The sequence below is a fragment of the Ipomoea triloba genome, chromosome 11 (assembly GCF_003576645.1).
Source record: "Ipomoea triloba cultivar NCNSP0323 chromosome 11, ASM357664v1".
Taxonomy (NCBI): domain Eukaryota; kingdom Viridiplantae; phylum Streptophyta; class Magnoliopsida; order Solanales; family Convolvulaceae; genus Ipomoea; species Ipomoea triloba.
The window spans coordinates 19,828,304-19,838,953 of NC_044926.1; the positions used below are offsets into that span (position 1 = coordinate 19,828,304).

The 10,650-nt window shown below is 37.0% G+C and overlaps 1 pseudogene; it reads right to left on the reverse strand.

The window, feature by feature from the left end:
- Positions 1-9,200: 9,200 nt before the first annotated feature.
- Positions 9,201-9,849, reverse strand: LOC115996448 (annotated as a pseudogene).
- Between the last annotated feature and the right edge of the window lie 801 nt (positions 9,850-10,650).

Below are 10,650 nucleotides of genomic sequence, written 5' to 3' on the forward strand. Positions count from 1 at the left end.
CTTTAAAGATCAAAACGGGGCTTAAAATTAGAAAAGGGATAAGAGGATAAACCAAGTATGCATCCCTCTTTCCACACTTTAGCTTCCAGCATAGGCCTGCTCCCGTTATAGATGCTCTATAAGAAATGGAGACATATCATACAAAAAGGGTTTTCGGAGTACTATTCAATTATTATAAACTGATAGAAATATAAAAGCAATAAAAATAACAAAAATTTAGATAATAAAGCATAAAAATAAGTAGAAATATCCGAATAGAAATGCAGAAAAGTAAAGCAGTTGGACATTAAATAACATAAAGCGATAAAGATAAATAAAGCAAAGTAAAGAGATAAAAGAAATAAAAGTCGGAACCCCACGCATAGGGATCCTAATGTTCAAACGGGACCAGCAATCATATTAACCAAAGTCACAGAACTCAGAATCAAGTGTCAATCAGTCAGGATCGAGAATAGTTGAGGAAGGCATCAATCATCACCGAAGGGATGGAATTGCCTGTCGAATCTAGCTTCAAGAGCGGCAATTCTTCTATCATTATCCTCCACCGCTTGTCTCATGCGGTTGAGGTCCTCGGTGTGAACATCCTGTCTTGCGGAGATAGATGTGAAGTGGCCTTGCTGCCAAGTATGCTCCTCGCGCCAATAGTTCATTTGTTCCTCATGGAGCTGTCTATGAAAATTCTGCGACGCTGCCCAATCCATAGGAGTAGGGCCTTGCTCCTATGCAGCATCGTCCTCCTCATTCTCTTCCTCGTCCTCATCATCATTATCAGAAGCATTTAAATCGGGTGCATCATCACCTCCAAGCCGTAGTTCTGCGGCAAAAAACTCACCCACGGTAAAAGAAATTGAGCAACCATCGGATCTCTCTCCCATCAACTGGTTCAGTAGGCCCAACCCAATACACAGTTTAGTAACAAAAGGTCCAATAAATACAGTCTGAACCTTTGGCTTTTGTTGGGTTTGGAGCCATTTCCTAGCCTAAACGCCCATGTTGATACTGACATCATTCTCCATGCACCACATGTAGAATAAGTCCTGCTTGTATACCTTGTTTCTATTCGTGGTTCGGCCAGAGAGATTTATAGCAAATGCTAATCTGATAGCCTTCAGAGCATTCCGGGTGATGAGCTTTGCCTTCAAGTTTGAAGAGTTGTATGGGGCATTGTTTGTGATGCTTCTCCAATATCGTCTAGCAACTTCATCTGAATCAAAATCTTCTTTGAAATCTCTGAAATATGGCATGGACACGCTTGTTGCATCATGAAAACCGAGTGTAACACCCAAAGTGTTAACAGACATACTATAGTGGTTGCCGAAAAGAGTGAATGAAATAGATTCCCTTTGCCACTAAACAAACCTATCTCTTCTTCTACTGTGCAAGCTGCTCTATCAGCTCCTACATTTCCACCATCATGGGTCCGTCCACAAAACCCATAACAGAGACACATGCCATGGTCACTAGGAGCATGACTCTTATTGCACCTGCAATTTTGACTACTCAGGTTTGTTCTTCTAAGCCCACTTGAATTGTTGTACATAGGTTGTCAAGTATCCTAAATGGCGTGCGGCTATGGACTAGGAATTCAATGCTCTTCTTCAGAATCAGACATGGTGTCTAGTTCCTTTTCGTCCTAGCATAAATGTAATTGGTTGCAAGTGGGTCTTTCGCACAAAAAAAGGAAGGTTGATGGTTCAATTGAGCGTCACAAGGTTTGTTTAGTGGCAAAGGAGTTCAATCGGGTTCCTAGTCAGAACTTCTTCTATACATTCAGTCTAGTAGTTAAACCCACAACTGTCAGGTTACTTTTTTCCTTAGCTTTATCTTCTGGCTGGGTCATTCGTCAATTAGATGTGCACAATGCTTTTCTGAATGGTAACTTGGTTAAGACTGTTTATATGCGTCAAACCCCAAGATATACTGATGAGTAGTTTCCTAATCATGTTTGCTGGTTAAAACATTCTTTGTATAGTCTCAAATAGGCCCCTAGAGCCTGGTTTCAATTTTGACATGTCTTCTTATTGTCAGTGGGTTTCAAGGCATCAAAGACAAATGTTTCTCTATTTATTACTCATAGGATTCTACTTATGTTTATATGCTGGTGTATGTTGATGATATTCTTGTTATGGGTAGTGATCAGAATCTGGTGAATATGTTCTTATCTAAATTGTCTGCAACCTTTAAGATTATGGATCTTGGAGAACCTGATTTTTTCATTGATAATGAAACGATTAAGTATGATGGCGGATTGTTTCTCTCTCAACTAAGGTATATGACTGATATACTAAAATGTGCTGGCATCTCAGACTGCAAATTAAACCTCTTGCCACTCCTATTCCTGTTTCAAAATGTATAGCTCCTTGTATAGATTTATATGATGATCTTACTCAGTACAGGAGCTTAGCTGGGGGCGCTATAATATCTAACTATTACACGTCCTGACTTATCCTTTATTGTGAATAAGCTCTGTCAGCATATACATGTTCCCACGATGTCACATTGGGCCCAACTGAAGTGTGTATTGAGGTAGGTCAAGGTACTATTACTTACGGTCAGCGTATAAGAAAGTCTGTGACAAATGATCTGCATGCCTTCTTTGATTCTGACTGGGTTAGATGCCTTAAAGATCGTAAGTCAACTACTGGTTATGCTGTTTTTCTTGGGTCCAATCTTTTGTCTTGTGTTTGTAAAAAACAAAGGACTGTGGCTAGATCGTCTACTGAGGCTGAATTTAAAGCTCTAGCGGATGTCTGTGTTGAGGTAATCTGGATTCTCTCTTTGTTATGTGAGATTGGTGTTGCTAATATTCCTGTGCCTAAGTTGTGGTGTGATAATCTTGGTGCTATGTATATGTTTGTAAATCTCATATTTCATGTCCGCACTAAACATGTGGAGATTGATTATCATTTTGTTAGAGACAGAGTTACTGCGGGTGATATACAAGTTAACTTTATTTCTATCATGATCAACATGTAGATATATTTACTAAAGCCCTGCTTAGACCTAGATTTTTCTTTCTTAGAGACAAGCTATAAGTTACTAGTCTATCATGTGCTTGAGGGAGAGTATTAGGATTCTATGTATTCTAGTTAGATTAGGTCTATATATCCTAGTCTTGTTGTGATTCCTATATTCTATTTATTCTGCTACACTTTGTGACTCTTTGATTAATCTAGAATATTTTAGTTTTTATTTTTAAATTTTCAGATCTGTTTCGTTTTTCAATCCGTACAAGAGGAGGCAAATTTTGCTAGGGAAATCTTGTGTTACTACTGCACCTTGAGCTTTCTATCAAATTTTATGAAGGACCCGTTTATTACAATTGGTTTTATGAAGGACCCATTTAGACCATTCTACAAAATTTTTATCAACTTTTGTATTTAAATTTGAGCAAATTTCATTTTAATTTTTTTTTTTACTATTATGACATTGTCACATTTTAATTATACTCTTTTATTTTTTCTTATTACATCATTGACTTTCATTTATTTATCGTAATTAGTCCTCTATTAATAAATTAAACTTGTTTATCTCACCATTTAATAAATATATCTAATATCGAATTAAATCAGTCAATTAAATAAAAGAGTTCATAAAAGAGGGGGATAAATTACATGTTGGGACAAGAAGACTTGATTGATAAAATTATAAAATAGCTAACTTTATTAAATGACGAAATAACAAAACTTAAACGGAGAAATTGTGTCAAGTAATTAAAGTCAAATAAATAATGTGGCATAATTAAAAAAAAAAAAAGACTAGATGTGATAATGTCACAATAGTCAAGTACTCGAAAGTAGAATTTTCTCATTTAAATTTTAATACTAGTTGATTGGTAACAAATAAATAAAAGTCAATGATGTAATGTGACAATATAATTATGTTCTTATAGGTCATTTTACACATACCCAACTAAGGCTGTGTTTGAAAACCCGGAAAATGATTTCCGGAAATCATTTTCCGGGATTTTGGTGTTTGGCTACCTAGGAGTGGGCAAAACGGTTCGGGTTACCCGAACCGAACCGAACCGAAGATGTTCGTTTCGGTTTTAAACCGAACCGAAAAACCGATCGGTTCATGTTTTAGAAGAACCGAACGGTTCGATTAAAAACCGAACCGAACCGAGAAAACCAAACCGAACCGAAAAAACCGAAATATTTTATAATTAAATATAAATATATATTATATATAATTATAAATATATATATATATATATATATATATATATATATTAATTAATAAATATATTTATATATTATTTATAAATACGTAATATATATATTTCAAAACTAAGAATGAATTTGGAAATTCATTCCAGTTACTGGAATGACTGGAATGAATTTCCAAATTCATTTCAGTTTTGGAATTTAATTTCTAGTTTTATTTTTTTATTTTAATTTGTTTGAATTGTTAATTTGTTATGGTGGTATTTATTATTTAAATATTAAACTTTGGATTTGGGTTATGTGATGTTTCATGTATAGTAAATACGGTGCCCCGCTAACTCTCGGCACCTCCGATCGCCTTGTCTCCTAGGAAATGTTAAAATTCGGGAGCCGTAAACCGAACCGAACACCGAACCGAAGTAAATCCGAACCGAAACCAAACCGTTTCAAACCGAACCGAAACCGAAACCGAACTCTAATGTTAAACCGAATGGTTCAATTTTTTTTAAAACCGAAAAACCGAAACCGAAACCGAAACCGAAAAAACCGAACCGAAGACCGAAATGCCCACCCCTATGGCTACCCATGAAAAATCCAGTCAACAGAGCCGTTTCATTTCACCATTCAACAGCAACCGCAAACAAGGATCTCCAGCGTTTCATTTCATCATTTTCCAGAAACTCGTCGTCAACGGCAAAGAAGGATTTCCGGCGGCAGTGAATGAGCAGAATGGCGGCGAAGTTGAGAGCACCCACCTCCATCTCGGAAGTGATGGCGTCAGGCAGAACAGAGCACAGCAACCGGCAGCAGCAACGTACGTGGCTTTCCAGTCCTCCGGCGTTGGTCCTCGGCAACGTACAAAGCTCCGGCGAACCTCCATTGATTCCGACCTCAAGAAGCAGCGGCGGTGACGGTGACTTCTTCCAGTTTCCCCTGTTCTTCTTACCGACAGTAGAGTTCAACAGTGGCTCCCTCCTCTGGTTTCGGCGATGCAAGGCAGCAGCAAGATCTGGTGTCAAAGAACTTGTTGAAACCAAAAGCTATAAACCAGCAATATTTGGTGTCGGTTGTTTCTTCTCCATCACAGATCTGCTTCTTCTTTTAATATTTATAAAAATATTATTATAATATTTTGATTATAATTAAAAAATTAAAAGTATTATTTTAACATTATTATAAATATTATTAATCAATAATCATAATTAAAAAATTAAAAATATTATAATTATACAACTCAACTCATTTTCCAGAAAATGGACCAAACACACCAAGACAGTTTTCCAGAGTACATCCAAACACGGAAAATGAACTCATTTTCCGGAAAACATTTTCCAGAAGTCATTTTCCTACTTTCCAAACACACCATAAGAGTAAAAATCTAATTTACTAAACATTTTTCTATAACTAGCTAATTTTGTGTGTGGTGGTGGGGCTAGGCTCAAATGAGCTAAGAACAACCATCTCCTATAAGAAACTAACTAATTGCAAACCTTTAGAAAAGGAACAAGAGTCAAATGGACCATGGAATTATATGTAAAAATGTAATTGAACATAAAATGACATTTTTATCTGGTCATTCAATTAAGAACAAAATGATGATCAACAAAGATCCTCCGAGTATCAAAACCATACCACATGTGATCTCTGTTAGCAAAGACGTTAAATTGAAGGGAAGACATGTAATTTCAAACGCATATCCCTTTTAACCCCAAGACATATATGCAAGTTGCTAACTCATTGCAAAACTTTGGAAATGAAACAAGGGTCAAATTGGCCATCTTCTCATTTTTTTTTCCCTTGTTGTTCTTGCAAAAACTCATTAAAAAACCAAACTGATGTTATTGGTTTTGTTTACCACATTCACTAACTTGTATAATAAGAAATATTAATTTGTAATGTGATAACTATGATGTTGTTCAATTGTTTACCAAATCCAGTCTAAGGATATAAGTTGCTAAAAATGTCAATGAAGTACATCCATTCTTTCATTTAAAAAATGAAGCGCTAGATAGGTGTCTCAATTAGTTGTCAACATATATATAACTTGTATAATAAGAAATATTAATTTATAAGGCGATAACTATGATATTGTTAAATTGTTTACCAAATCCATAAGGATATAAGTTGCTAAAAATTGTCAATGAAGTACATCCATTTAATCCAAAAAATGGACCCAGAGATAGATGTCTCCAATTAGTGGTCAACATATATGTTTCAAATGTCAAAATGTGAATAATAAACAAAAGGAAAATATTATTCCCAATTTTTACTTCCTCTCACAAATCTCAGATGTAGACAACCCTTTTCTAGACCCATAAGATGAAAGTGTTCTTGTAAGCACACTGACATCTGCCTTTGTTGTTATGATCTCCTTGGTTATTCAATAGGTTTTGTAACTGATGTTACAACACGAGGTGGTTATGCTACTATTTCTGTTGGAACTTCAGTACGTAACAAAATGTTCTTCGTTTAGAACATAGAACATAAACAGCTCGTCTTTGTGGATCTTAATGAGCATCCACACTCCAACTCCATGCTTCATCTTCTGCAAAGGTAACATCTTGACTAATAATCACCTTCTTTGCCACGGGATTGTATAGTTTATAGCTTCCTTGCCTGTAACCCACAAGGACTATTTTCACTCCTCTATCATCAAGAAGGCAACCTGGACGAAGAAGGCGACCTAGACTAGTGTTGATTTGTCTATCTGTGTTTATAAGTGTGTTTGGATTCTTATGGGTTTAAGACTCCAGTGTCCAAAAGTTAGGTAATTACACAAGTCAGTGTCATAGTGCCAACCGTCAATAGAACGACATTGTACACACGTACATTCACTATCATTATTTTGCTACATCAAAATCATTATATGTATTGAGGAACTGAACATTAACTAACAATTTAAAGCTTTCATACCTAGACAGATTGCAATTTAAAGGACCACGAATTCAAAGGAAGTACCCTACCATATATATCTACATGGACTTTAGAGGTTGTCGATCAAAAAGAGATTTGATGAGGAAAGGGAATTAGGAGGATATGGAAATGGAAAGGTCATTAAGAGAATTGAGAATCCATGGATCTTTTGATGATCAGACTGTTGAGAAGGTTCAAAATGTTGGGAATGTGAGTGAAAAAGCTTACACAAATGATGTTGAGAGGTTTCAGCGGTGTTGGAGAAATTAGCATCCGCTGTTGTTGAGTTTGGAAAGGTGATAGCGGAAGTTGGAAACAACCTAGTAGGAAAAGAGATAATGAAAAAAATATTTCTCAAAATGCTTGAAATGTTTAATGCTGAGTAACTTCCGAAACTGTTGAACCTGCATCATTATTATAAGATGATAATATATTCGGCGATGAAACCTTCAGTATAACAGTTGCACAGCTTGAGGAGAACTTCACCAAAAAACTGCATGCTCCATTTCATCACCCAATTGGGACTTAAGGTTAACATCTACCCCACCACCACCATCACATATTCACAAGGACACAAGAACAAAAGCAATAACTACAGCTGATGGTGACAAACGCCATATCCCTAAAGAACCTACAACAACCCCGGGAGCAGAAAAATCTTTTCTTGATAGGTAACTTCATATTCAAATAATGAACTTTATACATAAAAATAATGTACTTTATGTACACAAACATAATGAGCCTTAAATCAGGTTGGGAAAATGGTTAAAAAGACACCTAAACATTATATATTTATGTGCATACTCTGTCGTTGTCAACTTCTCACATCTTGGAGAGAGTGTGTGTGTGGTTGGGGGGGGGGGGGGGCGGTAATGATGAAAATATTAGAAATGGTCCAAGAATGGAGACCTGGGGCTACAGAAGGCAACCTAGACTAAGGTTCGGATTGAGATAGGAAATTCGAACGGATGTATGTGACCCGAGGCTAACTCGTGGCACCCAACCATTGCTATAGCCTGTCTCAAGGGCTGGACCGAGTCGTGCGTACGGTTCTTGGGCTTTGACCCGTTCCCAAGGCCCATCGTGATTTTAGCTAAATTTGTTAGACTTCATTGTATAAATGGCTGATGTGCCAACTTAGACAAATCATGCATGTTCAACCCTTACAACCTTCTTGTAATATTCATGCATTAATCCACTCAATACTATTACTGCAATTAGCGCTTTTACCATTTTACCCTTATAATATATGCGAACTTAATTGATTCACACATACCTTTGGTCAATTAGTCCAATCAGGTAGAGCACTTTACACATTTTTATGGGAAAATGGTCAATCAAATAAGTTCTTAAACTTTACCTAATAAAGTCAATTAGGTCCTTAAACTTTCAAATGTTGCAATTAAACCCACAAACATGTTATTTTAGAACAATGAAACCCATAAACCTATTGGTGACATGTAATTGCAGATCAACTAGGATTCCAGCCAACTCTGACGAATCTCTGACCAAATTCCGGCAGCCATGTCAAATACCAACAACGACTGGCGACTATCAACTAGTCGCCAGTCACGTACTGTCGGAGAAAGCAACCAACTAGTCGTCTTTTTGGGCAGTGGAGAAGGCGACCAAGTTGGTCACCTTCTCCGGCAAGAATGCGACCAGCGAATGTCAAACAATCGATGGTCACTGGCATTATTTGACATGGCTGCCAGAATTTGATTGAAGGTTTGCCAGAGTTTGCTGAAACACTAGTTGACCCACAATTACAAGTCACCAACAAGTTTGTGAGTTTCATTGCTCCAAAATAACATGCTTGTGGGTTTAATTACAACTTCTTAGATAAAATTTAGGGGTTTATTTGACATTTTCCCATTTTAATCTAGCTCTACAAAACCACATAAAATTATCTCTCTATTTTACCATTTACAAATAAAAGTCATGCACCCATTAAAATTTACAATCAAAAACTTATTATGATAGGTAAATAGCATTTAGCAGCTTATTGAATCGTCAATGGAGGAAAACTCTCCCTTTATTTCAAATCATATTATTATTGTATACAATCATGTATAATTCATAATCTACAACTATACACGCCCGCAGTTCAGTACGTAAATCCTGGAATCCTTAAACCTTCTGGAACACAATCTTGAATGGTGGACGATTCACGGCAAGACGCCTCCGCCCGTCAACCTGCTCGATGCCAATGTATCCACACAGCAGCCTGGGGCAGATGAACATGCACCCGCTGGCTCTGGGGCAGAACTGGACTGCGTACGAATCCTCGTACCTCTGTATCGTGAACAAACTCGTGGCGGTTCCGTTCTCGACTCCACCGGTCCTCACCACGGCGTCTTGGAGGCCTTCCACTTACCACACGGTGGACTGAGGGCATCAGGACATGTCGTCCGACGGGACGAATTTGATGGTGATGTCGTCGTCCACGTGGACGACGCCGTCGGTGGAGTTTACCGGGGAGAGCCGGAGTGGAGACCCTTCGGCGCCAGCGGCGTTGAGTGCCTGGACGACCTCAAAGGGGCAGGCGCCGTTTTCTCCCTTGGCTAGGGTGACCCCGCCACCGTCCACGGCGGATGCTGGCTGGATGTAGTAATTCACGCCGCTACGGAGAGGCTGGCCGCTGGTGTCGAGCACCGGGTCGGCGGCGAGGGAAAAGGCGAACATGCATGCAAACAGAATGCATGGGAACACAATGGAGGATTTTGGTAGATTCATTTTCTTGATTTTCCGGTATTTAGGTTGGAGTAAGATGGTGTATTTATAGAGAGAGGAATATGCTTCTTGTATTTTCAAAGTTTTATCCATTTACTATTTTTCTCCTTTCTTAATTATGATTTAAAAATGATAAACATTGATTTGTCAAAGGTGATGTAAATTTTACATGAGCTAATGACTTTTTTGTAAAGGAGAAAATTTCAATTTTAGTTCTTGTTTTTACATTTAATTTTATTTTTAGCTTTACTAGAAAATTCACAGTTGCAGTTTATAATTGTACTGTGTTTGTGGATTTTACAACTACCGGAGATAGTTAGTCGGCGGGCTAACATGACCGACTGAACAATAAGTGAAATATGAAAGAGCAAAAGGAAATAAAAAAGGAGACAATAACTTTTAACGTGGAAATCAAAACTTAAAAATCACGGGCCTTTTTTGTATTGTCAAGCCGAAATTCACTATATTTTGTATGTAGCCGGTACATGTACAATTGTGTTTTCTCTAGAGAGATGTAGAGTAATCAAATTTTACTCTAGGTGGGTATCAATCTGGTTACCCATGTTGGGTATCCGTTCTAGGGGAATATAATCAAAGTTTATTCTCTTAACTAGTATTGCACCTGTGCGATGCACGAGATGAAAATTAAACTTATTAAATTAAATATTGAATTACTAATACACATCTTAAGAAAACATATAATTATTTAATGCGAAATACGAAGTACAAAATGTTTCAAAACAATACTAAATTTACCAAAGTCATAAACATCGGTAGATATAAACATAAATTGAAATAATTATATATATATATATATATATATATATATATATATATA